Here is a 15,915-nt window from a genome sequence, read left to right on the forward strand (position 1 = left end):
TTTTGCGCCTTGAAAGGTGGAAAAGCGCTATATAAGTATAACACCATTTACCATTTACTCTGGGTATTTTATTTATTTATTTTTTGTTTGTTTTGCTTTAGAAATCTCTTTTGACCTCACATATCTCATTTTTTGGCTGCCTTTGACGGAACTTGATGTCCAATCCACTTTAACTGGAAGGTGCTGGAAGTGATCAAATGATCTTTGACTAGCTATCATTATATACAACAATTTGGCAAAGCGCAAATGACGAGAAAATTGTCTTTTATTCTGCCGTTTAGACCCGCTTGTCATTATAGCGCTCTAATGTCCCCAGCTGGATGATGACGTCTGCAGGGTCACGATTTCATCTGATTTAGAATTCAGCCGATTGAGGGGAAAGATTCAGAACGAGGAAAAAAACGACACAGAGCAGCAAACTGTCATCATTGTTCAATCGCTCCACTCCAATATTTTTACAGGATATTCTTTTTATCTAACTTTTGTTCCCCAATTGCTAAATAAATGGTATGCTCATGCGGTCTTGTGCTAAATATGAAATATTAAAAAATGTATTTATTCAGTTTGACAGGGCAAAAATACTGCATAATGGTCAAAACTGCTGACTTCTTTCTCTCCCGAACAGTATTTTAAATCACCAGAGTTAGTCTGGCTTCAAAGACGGAGGAAAGAGGTAAACAGAACAGGAGGCGTGACAACTAGCCAATATGCTAACCCAAATCAAGCATCTTTTCCAAGTCATATTCTCGCCTTTCGAAAACGAAAAATCTAACAAAAATATCCCGACTCATGTCACACACGGCAGCGTGTTGTCTTCACCGATCGGCCAGCCCCCGGCGGACAGCAAGTTACTGCTCATCGTTCTGCTGCGGCCACGGCAGGATGGTAGTGTTTGTCGCCACGAATGAATGCCAAAAATAGCCCATTCTCAAACCGGCCGACGTCGGGGCGTGGCGCTGCTCGTGGCCAAGCCGAGGAAAGTGAATTCTTGGCAGGCACGCGAATATGACCGAGGGGATGAGAGTGTCCATGGTGTGTGTCAAGCCGTCGGCCGAGTGGCCTTCTTGGTGGACAAGGACCATTGTCAATTTGTCACGCACAAAATACAAGCTACCTCCTTATTAAAACGTGTGCCATGATCCTAGTATTTGACATAATATAATATATGTAGCTTACTCACCTCACAATGCTCTTGTTTTGGCCATTATCCGTGGTGAACTGAAACATTTTGAAACTCAAAAAGGCTCACACGCCTCACCCTGGTGCAGCAACAAAAGCCTGCAGCACATTGGGCTGACATGATGCGAAAAATAAACGAAATTATCCGCAAATTCAGATGAATCTGCAGTCGTTCTATATACTGTAGTATTGGCTGGATACTAAAGATTATTATCCCGCTGGCGTCACATTCGCATTCTTCGTCAATCCAGGAAGTCACTCATTTTCATGGCACGGGATTTAAAATTTATTAATACAGTATATCGATTGCTTCCACACACATCCAAGCGGTCCATTTCATTAAGGAGCATAAAATACCGTGTGAAAAATGAAATAAACATGCTTTTTGCTGTCACTTTAAAACTACTTGAATTCCCTTGTTTTTTGTGTAAATCTACTAGAAATAGGTGAAATGATCAGCCAGTGCTTCAAGTAATTTTTACTCAGATTTCTTGAAATAAAAGTAGATGAAAACAAGCTTAACTGACCTATTTTATGCGATAAATTACTATATTTAATCGTTAAAAAAAAGCTTCGTCAGAAATGTTCTTAATTCAAGAATAGATATTGTTCATAACATTATTTGAAAGCAGATTTTTCTTGAATTAGGTGAAAAAATACCAACTTTTAGATGTATAGGCTTAATAAGTTAATAAATGTTGGGGTGTTATAATTGATAACTGTCTTGGATACCCTATGTCAGACACATAAAAACCAAGATTTATAGAAGCTTCTCAATTTTGAATACAGTTAAAATATATCTCGATCAGAATGCACTCCATACTCTGTACTTTACCTTGATTCTTCAATATCTTACATACTGTGTGGAAGTGTGGTGGAACACCTATCATATTACGACAAATCCATTAGTCATAGCACAGAAACAAGTGGTTCGCATCATTCACAAGGCTTCTTTCTGAATCACACCCTTGAACTATTTCTTCAATCTAAATTGTTTAAATTTCAAGACCTTGTCGATTATAACAAATCTATAATTCTGTATCAAGATTTTAACAATGTTACCGGCAAATTTACAAACAAATTTCACCATTTGAAACAGACTGAGTTCACCACTTAAACAGTGTAAAAAATATTCTCATATTTAAATTGCACTTTAAACATTTCATTTCAAAATATACATTTACGATTCATTTATTTACGTTTATTCAATGTTTTGTTAACTGTGTGTATAGTCTATTACTATTGCTGGTATGGATATATGTCAAACGTGTGTACAGTGGTAGAAAAAGGTATCTGAACCTTTTTTGAATTTCTCACATTTCTGCATAAAATCACCATCAAATGGGATCTGATCTTTGTCAAAATCCTACAGATGAAAAAACAGTGTCTACTTTAACTAAAACCACCCAGACATTTATAGGTTTTCATATTTTAATGAGGATATGATGCAAACAATGACAGAAGGGGGAAAAAGTGAGTGAACCATCACATTTAATATTTTGTGCCCCCCCTTTGGCAGCAGTAACTTCAAACAGACGGACGTTTCCTGTAGTTGCAGATTAGTCTGACACATCAATCAGAGCTAATCTTGGCCCATTCCTCTCTACAAAACTGCTGTAGTTCAGTCAGATTCCTGGGATGTCTGGCATGAATCGCTGTCTTTAGGTCATGCCACAGCATCTCAATGGGGTTCAAGTCTGGATTTTGACTTGGCCACTCCAGAACGTGTATTTTGTTCTTCTAATACCATTCTGAAGTTGATTTACTTCTGTGTTTTGGATCATTGTGTTGTTGCAGCATTCATCCTCTTTTTAGCTTCAACTGTCTGACAGACGGCTTCAGGTTTTCGTGCAAAATATCCTGATAAACTTTTGAATTCGTTCTTCCATTAATGATTTCAAGTTGTCCATGCCCTTAGGCAGAAAAACAGCCCCAAATCATGATGCTCCCTCCACCACGCTTTACGGTGGGGATGAGGGATTGATGTTGGTGACCTGTTCCATTTTTCCTGCACATGGGTACTCCAGAATGTGTATTTAGTTATTCTTCACCATTCTTGGCCATAGGTTTACATGTAGTTAATGTGTGCACAGAGATATTGGACTGTGCCAGTGATTTCTGTAAGTCTTTAGCAGAAGCTCTAGGGTTCTTTTTTACCTCTCTGAGTAATCTGCGCTGAACTCTTGCCGTCATGTTTGGTGGACGAGCACTCCTTGGGAGAGAAGCAACAGTGCCAAACTCTCTCCATTTGTAGACGACTTCTGTCGACTGTCGACTGATGAACATCCAGGCTTTTAGAGATGTTTTTGTATCCTTTTCCAGCTTTGTACAAATAAACAATCCTTAATCGCAGGTCTTCAGACAGCTCTTTTGACCGAGCCATGATGCACATCAGACAACACTTTTCATCAAGACAATTCTTACCAGGTGTGTGTTTTATAGTGGGCAGAGCAGCTTTAAACCACTCATCAGTGATTGGGCACACACCTGAATTCAATTGTTTGGTAAAAATTGGTTTCATTTGCTCTTTAAGTCTACTTAGACAGAGGGTTCACTTACGTATTTTCGAAATTGGACAATAGAAGATTGGAAAAATGTTGCCTGGTCTGATGAGTCTCGATTTCTGCTGCGACATTCGGATGGTAGGGTCAGAATTTGGCGTCAACAACATGAAACCATGGATCCATCCTGCCTTGTATCAACGGTTCAGGCTGGTGGTGGTGGTGTAATGGTGTGGGGAATATTTTCTTGGCACTCTTTGGGCCCCTTGGTACCAATTGAGCATCGTTGGAACGCCAGAGCCTACCTGAGTATTGTTGCTGACCATGTCCATCCCTTTATGACCACAATGTACCCAACTTCTGATGGCTACTTTCAGAAGGATAATGCGCCATGTCATAAAGCTGGAATCATCTCAGACTGGTTTCTTGAACATGACGATGAGTTCACTGTACTCAAAGGGCCTCCACAGTCACCAGATCTCAATCCAATAAAGCATCTTTGGGATGTGGTGGAACGGGAGATTCGCATCATGGATGTGCAGCTGACAAATCTGCACCAACTGTGTGATGCCATCATGTCAATATGGACCAAACTCTCTGAGGAATGCTTCCAGCACCTTGTTGAATCCATGCCACGAAGAACTGAGGCAGTTCTGAAGGCAAAAGGGGGTCCAACCAGTTACTAGCATTGTATACCTAATAAAGAGGTGGGTCAGTATATATATTTCTTCTTTTGTTTTTCTCTCTTGCTGACAGAGGAAATTGCCATTGCGGGTTCTGTTCTTCCGTTACCTTTGTTGGGAAAGAATGTAACTAATGTAACTATAACAAAAACGGGTTGCAGGAAAATATTTATTATTTGTATGATAATTGAGAAGTCGTGTGGGATTTAACGTTTTTTCGTTAAAGTTTTCTTTGTCCCACTCCCTTTAAGGCATTTTTTGGGATGCTTTTTTTGTCATTTGTTGAAGGCAGAATAACTGTATTTGTAAAAATGAATGTAACTGCCTGAAAAGATTTTTTTTAAAGTCATATTTACTAAAAGTAAGTGGATTAATCCTACACATCAATCTGTTAGTCTTTAGCACTTAAAACAAAATGGAAAAAAACGATTTGACGAGATTTAAGAAAAAATCTTATTGAGACATTATAAATTTGCAGTGTACCATGTGACTATTGATAACATCTGGTGGTGTTAATACGTTATACGTTATAAGTTAGACTAAGTGAAATATTAACTTTAGTCCCTTTTTTCGCCATCTTTGATGCAGCCCTGGTTCTTATTTTCAGCGACTCCAACAACCCTTTGAGACCCCTGACACAGGAAAAAGCAACGTTTGAATAGATGTCCACTGTAGTGACCATTGTTGACAGGGTTAACTTAATATGCTTACCCTAATCTTCGCACTATAAGGAGCACCTAACTATAAGCCACAGCCCACCAAATTTGGCACGAAAATGGCATTTGTTCATAGATAAGCCGCACTGGACTATAAGCCACAGCTGTCCTCACTGTATCATGGGATATTTACACCAAAAGATATTAACCGGTACAACCTTATTTGACAGCGGCATCATACGACCGACTGTCATATGACCAAATGAACCATCATTAAACTTTGAACCAACTACTGCAAAGCTTTATTGCTTCAAGAAGCTTCATTTGGCCATCACTGCTCCCTTGGGGGAGACAGTCAACCTCTGCTGCCACCTGCTGTTTACTGTTGTCATCCAACATGCCTCTTATTATGCATTGCAGCGCTACAGATGTAAATAACAATAAAAAATCATGTTCTGTGCTAAATATTTCTTCAGTTACTGTTCCAATTGTTTCATCAATTGCTAGTTACGGTATTTGCTAACACTTTATTTGACAGTGGTGCCATAAGACTGTCATTACACAATCATAATTATGACATGTCTCTGTCCTGAGCATTCATGAATGCTTATAACAGATGTCATTCAGTTTTATTTATAATATATATATATATATATTAGGGCTGTCAAAATTATCGCGTTAACGGGCGTTAATTAATTTTTTTAATTAATCACGTTAAAATATTTGACGCAATTAACGCACTAGGCCCGCCAGACAGATTTAAATGTCAGTACAGTGAAAGGCCAACTTGTTAATTGTGTTTTATGGAGTTTTTCCGCCCTCTGCTGGCGCTTGGGTGTGACTTGCATATGTTATCTGGCGTAATGTCGCCCTCTGCTGGCGATTCAGTGCAGCTGATTATTTGGGTTTCGGCGCGCTTTTCTGACGTGATTATATGTCGACGCGAACTCACACTAATAGACAGCGCTATTCAGACCAGCTAACGTCCGCATCCAGTATTCAGTGGCAGTTCTCATAGCCCCATCACACTGTTTGTGTCTAATACATGCATCGCTTGTGAGTTATATTCCTCATTTGTTTATATTCATGAGCATTAGATAGTTATTGATGATGTGTATTTGAATTTGTTCACATATATGGTGAAATGCAGTTACATTGTTAGATGCTTGTGAGCTAATTGGCTAGTGCTACTGCTCAAATGGACACGTGTGTGTACATTTTATGTTATTTTTTGATTTATGCAAGTTATTGACACATTGTCTTGTTATTTTCAGTTTTACAAAAATACAAGAAACGTGCTCCTTTCAAAAAGAGATGACTTCAGTAAAGCCCATGCAACTTTGCCACACCGTCTGATTTCTTTTTGGAACTTATGTTCGCTATCTGTCAATTTGTGTACTCACACACATTGAGGACAGAATAGGGCTACTAGTTTATTTTTTGATTGAAATTTTTACAAATTTTATTAAAACGAAAACATTAAGAGGCGTTTTAATATAACATTTCTATAACTTGTACTAATATTCATCTTTTAAGAACTACAAGTCTTTCTATCCATGGATCACTTTAACAGAATGTTAATAATGTTAATGCCATCTTGTTGATTTATTGTTATAATAAACAAATACAGTCCTTATGTACCGTATGTTGAATGTATATATCCATCTTGTCTTATCTTTCCATTCCAACAATAATTTACAGAAAAATATGGCATATTTTATAGATGGTTTGAATTGCGATTAATTGCGATTAATTACGATTAATTAATTTTTAAGCTGTAATTAACTCGATTAAAAATTTTAATCGTTTGACAGCCCTAATATATATGTATATGATCTCACTTTTGAATGGATGCAAAAGATCCAAGATGGACAAAAATTGAGTTAGTGACATAATTTGCCAAATGACACTTAATGACATAAGGATTCAGTAATGTCAATGATAGTGTCATGTCATAATTTTGATGATCTTATGACAGTCTTATGACACCGCTGTCAAATAAAGTGTTACCTAAAAAAAATCAACAAATAAGCCGCACTGGACTATAAGCCACAGGTATCAAAATGAAGGAAAAAAGTAGCGGCTTATAGTCCGAAAATTGCGGTAATTATTTGTATGAATAACACTAATACCTAAATTGAGATGTCAGATCTTCTCCCCAAACAGTATGCTTTCATAATTCACAGTCTCCATTGATGTGTCCCTCCTCCTGTCCTTCACACACACAGACACAGACACCATGCTCCCCCACTATGATTTCTCCTGTAAGCCACATCCCCGTCACACACGGTTTCTCCTCATCCATCTTTTTGGACAAAGTGCTCTCGCAGACGAGCTTTTTGATAAATAACATGGAGCCGAGCGGCGAGCATTCTGTCGTCACAGTAGGAAGTGTCAGCTGAAAAATGTCACCCTTTGTTGCTGTCCACATCAGCGACTTCATTTGTGGAATAAAGACAGGCACCTATAGACAAAACACCTAAAATTGTTGTAGAGGACGTTCCTACTCTCATCCAGTAACAAGAATTCGAACCAGACTTTCATCTTAGCAGTAGACATAATGAGCTATGAGTGTACGTGTCGTGAAGGTCACCTTGCATGAAACACTTCGGGGTTTGGAGGTCATCAATGAGAAACACATTAAAGTTTTTTTCTCAATAATGACATGTGTTTTGAGGACATAAAAGAGTGATGTAGTGATTTGATGGGTGAAAATATGGTTGTCTGTGATAGTAGGCCTAACGACGAATATTTTTGTGGTTATCAAAGATGTGCAATGAGCAAAAGTGATACCTTGAGCGTCAGCCAGAACACTAACAAATATCTGAAGTAAGTGGCCCTAATGAAGATAAGAAAGGGGGGACAAATGCATTGATATGAACTGTAATTATGACTTTAGTACTGCGTACTAGATTTTAGGTTGGTGAGGTTTTAGTGTGCTGATTTACAATAATCTGGATTATCATCCTTGTAGGAGCAAAACTAACAACAAAATAAGTGTCCTTGTAAAATATTGTATAGTCTCTATTGGAGGCAGCATGAGCTCGTCCCACAAAGCCAAAAATCAGCATAAGCGCAGCTTAAGATATTTTCCTTTTTTGAGGATGGGGGCAATACAATGGCTTAACTCATTGCCTACTGTTGACGATGATACACATCTAAATCATTTAAACTGGCAGGACTGGCTGTGAATGCTCGTCTTTCAGTGGCATTGACAGGACTATACATCCAATCCAATTGGACTTGAGGACTGGAAGCAATGCCAGCCCTCTCGGTCCAAATGTATTAGATGTCTAGCGCAGTCAGTGGCAGACAATGCGTTACCGGATGTAACAACACCTTGTTTGAGACAGTCAACGATAGATCGCAAATCTAGCATCTGACTTTGAAAGAAAACTTCGGACGTAAAGACTTTGGTCTCTTTTACTAAAATGTTATTAGAAACACATAAAACATTGCCATTGATTAAAAAATTAAAATTAAAAAATATTTAGTACATGTTTTGACCTACGGAGGGCGCCATATTTCATGCACGCAATGGACACTCGGGGTGATGACGTAGATTGTCACTGTCACTCGACGAATACTACCGGGTTACTGCAATTCCTTCTAAGCGGCGAGACTTCCAACACATGCACTCATCAGTTAAATCAGCGAGTACTTACTATGTGGTTTTATTCTATTCTTGTATTACCTTTTCATTGCCTCAAAATACTTTTTGCAAGTGTTTCCCTCTCATGCTTTAAGTATTTTGTTTTCTTGTGTTAGCTTTAAAGCAGATAGTTGATCTGTTGACCATATTAGTCACGTTGCCTATTTAAACCACCGTTATTTGATATTACTACATTTAAGTATTAGTATTAAGGCATCTTTAGTATGTTCTGTGACTTCTGTCTGTATGCATCCAAACAAATCAAGCCGAAAGCGCACGGTAGTCGTTGTAGACGTTTAGCCGGTGTAGAACATTTTGGCAGAATACCGTTTTTTCCCCCTACCCTCGTCTCGTCTCATCCCATCCCATCTTTCCTGTTCATTTTGCTTTTATTGCTCGTTTTGTGAAATATCGACAGTGTTGTCATGCTCATTAATGTTCCTCTCGGGTTTAAATTTAAAGGGTTGAACAGATGACATGTTTATGACACTAAAGTCATGCTCTGGAAGCCCGGCAGCGTAACCATCATCATCATCAACAATGGCGACCAACTAGTTAAACTAATTTTTAAAAAGTGTATAAAAACGAAAACATCAAGAAATTATTTTAACTCATAATAACTAGGGCTGTCAAACGATTAAAATGTTTTAATCGAGTTAATTACAGCTTAAAAATTAATTAATCGCAATTAATCGCAATTCAAACAATCTATAAAATATGCCATATTTTTCTGTAAATTATTGTTGGAATGGAAAGATAAGACACAAGACGGATATTATACATTCAACATACGGTACATAAGGACTGTATTTGTTTATTATAACAATAAATCAACAAGATGGCATTAACATTAACATTCTGTTAAAGCGATCCATGGATAGAGGGACTTGTTCTTAAAAGAAAAATGTTAGTACAAATTATAGAAATTTTATATTAAAACCCCTCTTAATGTTTTCGTTTTAATAAAATTTGTACAAATTTTCTATCAAAAAATAAACTAGTAGCCCGCTATTGTTGATGTCAATAATTACTTACACAATGCTCATGGGTGCTGAAGCGTATAAATTCAGTCACACTCAAGCGCCACCAGAGGGCAGCAAAACTCCATAAAACACAACAAGTGAGCGTTACACTGTACTGTTATTTAAATCAGTCTAAGCCGGGCATCTGCGTTAATTGCGTCAAATATTTTAACGTGATTAATTAAAAAAAATAATTAACGCCTGTTAACGCGATAATTTTGACAGCCCTAATAATAACGTTTATCTTTTAAGACCTTTCTATCCGTGGATTTCTTTAATATTACTTTTTCCATATGGAGCTCACGATCATATTGAACAAGGATGAAGACTTTGAAGCTGGCATTCTCGTTTAACATGCAAATTTGAGCTGTTAAGATTGCAGCATTTGCAAGGTGATGGCAAAGAAGTCAGAAATGAATAACTCTAGAACAGAGGTTGCGCTAGACATTTTCGTTGTCTGTCATTTTGACTGACAGGGTCATAAAAATCTGGTCATAGTCTATTTTTACCCGTCACTTAAATTTTTTAAAATGATAATGATGACATATTCAATAGTATTTAGTTTTCATTCGTTTTTAATTAATATTGTAACGCTTGCTTGGCGGCGAAAAATTAGACACGGAAGTCGTTGTATTTTTCTCCCTTTTTACTCTGCTTACCGCCAACAACTCCGCCCCCAAAGAAAAAGAGGCAACGATATAGACCCCAATCACCAACGTCACACAATGATCTTAATTGTGGTTGTCAGCCCAAAATCTTCTAAATATATTAAATGCATCTTACCAGATATAAAATGACTACTCCATAGTCTGTGGTGATCGTTTGGTGCCCAGATTTCTTGTTGAATTACAGCAGTCCATCTCACTCTCATCTTCGGGTCTCTCAGAATACGGTAGAACTTCAAGTCTCTCCGTCTATCTTCTCTGTTACAGCAACCAACCGCCACACACGCCTTCACCATTTTTATTATTAATATTAACGAGCAGAAAAACACGCCGTAATAGGAGGCATGTACGTAGCGGTAATGTGTAAACATGACGAGCTGACACACAATATGGCGGCTCCAGTCAGGGGGGCGGAGTTGTGACGTCATGTGATTGGGGTCTATACACAGGCGGCAATCTTGTCCATCAATTGCATGACGCGCTGGCACATCGGGTGCACCAATAAGAACGCGTTGATGTGTCAATCACGGTGCCGCCGCCAGACCCCGGTGACGCTACAATAATCTGACAGAAGAGCCAACGACGTCATGCATTAAGAGAGACAGTAGCTAATTAATATGCTAAAGGTCAAATTAGTGATATAAATTGTAGAGGTTACTGGAAATTGAATAATACTTTGTTAGATGATGAGTGCTTTAAGAAAAGGGTGACGTTACTTGTGAGATATTTGGTAAAACAGGAATGACTCCAATTCAAAAGTGGGAGTTTTTCAAGTTTAAAGTTAGACATACAGCAATATGTAGAAGTAAAGAGTTAAAAAAAGAAAGCTCATGCAAAATGACCTCTATATTTAATGAACTTCAGCTGTTAATTACGAAGCAAAACCTATCGGAAGAAGAATCGAAAACTTTAAATACTCTTAATGAGTCTTTGGATAAAATGTACGTTAACATGGCAAAAGGGGCGTTCGTTAGGTCTAGAGCCAAATGGTTAGAAAATGGAGAGAAAAATTCAAGTTATTTCTTCGCATTAGAAAAAAGAAATCGGAAGAGTAACAATATTACAACTCTCAACATTAATGGTGTGAGAAATTCAGAACCCAAGGTAATCTCTGATTATATTACAGCATTTTACAATGACCTGTACAAATCACAATTTAGTCAGGCCAAATGCGAAATTTTTCTCAACCAAATTAGAGAATTTACACCTACAATATCAGAGAACTTTAGAAATGCTTGTGATGCTGAGGTCACCTACGATGAAATATCTGAAGTTGTCCGTTCTATGAGTCCAAGGAAGACTCCCGGAAATGACGGTCTAACTAGTGAGTTCTACCTTTGTTTTTGGGATTTAATAGGTGGACACCTATTGCTTATGTTGAAAGAATGTATAAAAAGAAAAGAGATGATGGCAACAATGAAACAAGGTTTGTTGACCTTCATACCAAAACCTGGGAAAGACCTTTTGTCAATTGAAAACTGGAGACCCATCTCTCTTCTAAATAATGATTACAAAATAATTGCACAAGTTTATGCAAGGCGACTGAAAAAATATTTAAAGGAAATAATAAGTGAAAATCAAAATGGCTTCATGGCAGAGCGTCATATTTGTGATAATGTTAGGCTTGTATTGGATCTAGTAGATTATGCTGATTTAATAGATATTAATGCATTAATGCTTTTTCTTGATTTTTATAAGGCTTTTGATTCAATAGAACATCCTTTCATCCTTCAAACATTGGAAATCTTTGGTTTTGGGAACGAGTTCATTAATATTATTGCCATGTTCTATAATGACATTAACAGCTCCGTTATTTTGTATCCCACGATGTCTAAAAGATTCTCTGTCTCGAGAGGTGTTCGTCAAGGCTGCCCGATTTCTTGTTTTTTATTTATTATTGCGGCGGAACTCCTATTTTTGCACATTACAAAGAATCCAAATGTCCGTGGCCTATGTATATTTGAACAAGAGGTAAAGATTTCACAGCTTGCAGATGACAAAGTTTTATTCCTGCGAGACAAATCTCAAATTAGTGCAGCACTGCTGGCAACTCAGGACTTTTCTGACGCCTCGGGTCTTAAGCTTAATATCAATAAATCTGAAATATTGTGTCTGTATGACACTGTTGAGCAATTTATATTTGGTATTCCAGTCAAACAAACCATTAAATACCTAGGTGTTCATATAACCAAAAGCTCTTCTCGGAGACAGCACCTAAATTTTTCCTCTAGAATTCAGAAAGCGAAATCAATTTTCAATTTGTGGTTGCAACAAGACCTTTTGATTTACGGAAGAGTCTTACTATCCAAAGCAGAGGGTGTGTCAAGATTTGTGTATCCCGCTCTTTCACTGTTTGTAAATGAAAAATTTTGTAGGGAGATCAATAATTTGTTTGTTCATTTTGTTTGGAAAAATAAACATCACCTTCTGAAAAAAGAAATTCTCAGTTTAGAAAGAGCAGAAGGTGGTTTGGAAATTTTGGATTTTTTTCATCTCAATTTTACTTTCAAAATTAAGAAATGTATGGAAAGACTGAAGTCGCTCTGGAATTTTATTCCACACAATGTATTTGGAATTGTGGGTGGTTTAGATTTTCTCTTGAAATGCAATTTTGCTGTGGCAAAGTTACCTGTAAAATTATCAAAATTTTATCAGCAAGCTTTATTAGCTTGGAAATTGTGTCATGTTCATAACTTCTCACCGCATAAAGAAATAATCTGGAACAATTCAAATATTACTATTCGGTGTAAAACACTATACAATAAAGGTTGGATAGACAGGGGTATAATTTATATCTCAGATATGTTTGATAATAAGGGTAGTGTTTGTACTTGTGAAAACTTTATGAAAGAGAAATCTTTTCCTTGAAGTTTCAGGAATACAACTCTGTCGTGAAAGCTATTCCTCAAGGTATAGCTGAATTGATGAAATGTCATCTTACATATCAGAAAAATAAGCTTCAAATGCCATCTCTGACAATTGCAGGAGTTGATATTCTTGATAAAAAAATGTACGAACAAACATATTAGAAATGTTCTCCATAGTTACGAAAAAATTTATCCTAGAGGAAAACCTTTTTGGAATTCATTTTTAAATGTGGTTAACTGGCGAAAAGTTTGGTGGTGCCCGTTTCAATTTTGCATTTCAAATAAAATAAGAGAACTACAATTCAAAATACTCCACAATATCTATCCCTGCAATAGTGTGATTGCCAAATTCATGGACATTGACGATAAGTGCTCTTTCTGTAAATCTGAACCAGAGACACTTATACATCTTTTTTACTTCTGTCCTGTGACAACTGCATTTTGGAGAGATTTTGTGCATTTTTTTGGTGTAAAAACTGGACATACGATTGTCATTGAACTAAGTGTGATAATTGTAGGGTTTAAATCTGATGTTAAACCTTTATCCTTTGTAGTTAATTTGATGTTGCTGCTTTGTAAATTTTACTTGCACAAGGTGAGATTTTCAAGGTCTGTGCCATATTTTCGACTATTTCTTTTGGACTTTGAGTCTTATATAGTTACGCTTAAACATATGAAGAACAAGAAGAGTATTTGCACACTACAATATCTCAGGGATCTGTCATTGGCTGACTCTTAGTGTTTGTATTTTTTGTAATAATGTTATTGTGAATATGGCAATTGAAGTGCCATATGTTTGTGATAGCATTCTGCCACGACTCACGAGTAGTACACTATGTACAAAGTGCCTTTTATTTACTTTTTTTTTTTTTTTCATGTAGGTTTTGATGTTTGTCATGCAGTGTGTATTATGTGTGTGTTATTGTTTGAATTAAAAAAAAAAAAAAAAAAATTAATATGTTAACTCGCCACCCTGTGGTCTGGGGTGTGAATTGCAACCTGTCAAAATGACGGACGGACTTGTTTTTTCTGTCACCGTTTTAAAAAACCGGTCGACGACGGAAAATATCCGGTTAACGCGACCCCTGCTCTAGAATAACAATATAATATTCAACCACCACACACCTCCAAACGTTGTGAAACAAATTCTCATCCAGCTGAACGGTGAAGTGTCCCAAAACTAGGCATGTGACGGTATGAGATTTTCACGGTACGATAACCGTGAGCAAAAATACCGCGGTTTCACGGTATTGCAATTATAGCTCCAAAATTTTGAGATGTATGGGTTTCAAAAAAAAAATTTTTTTTTTAATCCATTGAACAGGATTTTTTCAAAACATATTTGCAAATTGGAGCATGAATATAATGTGAAAATAAATAAATTAACAAAAAATAACAAATTATATAAAATTCAAATAAATAGAACCTAGACTATACCCACAGCCACAGCTCAAGTTGCTCAATATTAGAGTAAGAACAAAATAATTGCTATAAAAAGTAAAAACACTTCTAAAATTAAAAATATATACTGTATGACTTTTTTTTGAGGGGGGAAGCTCAAGTGAAGTTTCGCAATTTTCAGCCACTGTGTCAACTCTAGTCTACATGATGCCATGCCTTTGTGTTAAAAAGAACTAAGAATTCATAAGTTAATAAGTTAGTTTTATAAATTAGTTCAAATGTAAATATTGTTGAGGAAAGGTTTCATCTATAAAAAAAAAAAAAGTGAGGAGTGAGACCTCCTCTCTCAATTAGCGATCTTTGACGCAATTCTTTTTCTTTCCCCCCTGCATTCAAGCTTTTCTCTCACTCAGCGGCTGTGAGACATAAAAGAAGCTGCTCTCCCAGTTTAGCCTAGGCTAACATTCGTCTTTGTAAGGTTGTATATTGAATTTGAAAGGAAAATGTGTGTTTTGTTTTTGGCGAACTTTTTAATGGAGCTACTGCTATCCTGTTGAACCTAATCACACATGGAAAAATACAATTGTACAGCGTTTTAAATGTATTTATTTGTATATTTCACCACGATTTGAGAGCTCAATAAATTGAAGAAAAGTACGCCTTGTGTTTGGAGGATTTTTTTGGGGGTTTGCTGGCTGTTTAGTGACACTCACGGCAACAAACAGGAAGGGGTGAGCGGTGCCGCACCAAGCCACTTCGGCTGCATTTTGGCACATGAAAAATAGCGAATACCGTACTAAGGTATGACGGAAAATTTTAATGGTTTTGAAACCGCGACATTTTCACACCACGGTAAACCGGTAACCGGCACATGTCTACCCAAAACTTTTTACAAAGTGCCAAGACACTTATTCAAACCATACGTGGAGATTAAGGGGGTGGCGTAGCCTCCCCCGGTGGCCTAAAATGTCATTGCATATATTTGGCTTTCCAATAAATGAATTTTAAATTAAGACTTTGCCGGTAAAATGTCTATAAAAGTTGGAAAGCAATAAAACAACACGAATGAAAGGAACAAAAAATATTTTTTATAATGGGTGAATTTTTTTTTTCAAACAGATCATGTGACTAACGCCTTAGAGACTACCATTTGCTTTGCTTAGCCACCCAAAAAAAACCTGAGGACAGAAGACGCAAGATGGATATATGTAATTTTTTCAAACCAAAGCTTTTAAAAGCGACAACTACTGAGCAAGATCCAAGGATTGAAGATGTGGACAGTGAAACAC

The sequence above is a fragment of the Corythoichthys intestinalis genome, chromosome 1 (genome assembly GCF_030265065.1).
Source record: "Corythoichthys intestinalis isolate RoL2023-P3 chromosome 1, ASM3026506v1, whole genome shotgun sequence".
NCBI classification, from domain to species: domain Eukaryota; kingdom Metazoa; phylum Chordata; class Actinopteri; order Syngnathiformes; family Syngnathidae; genus Corythoichthys; species Corythoichthys intestinalis.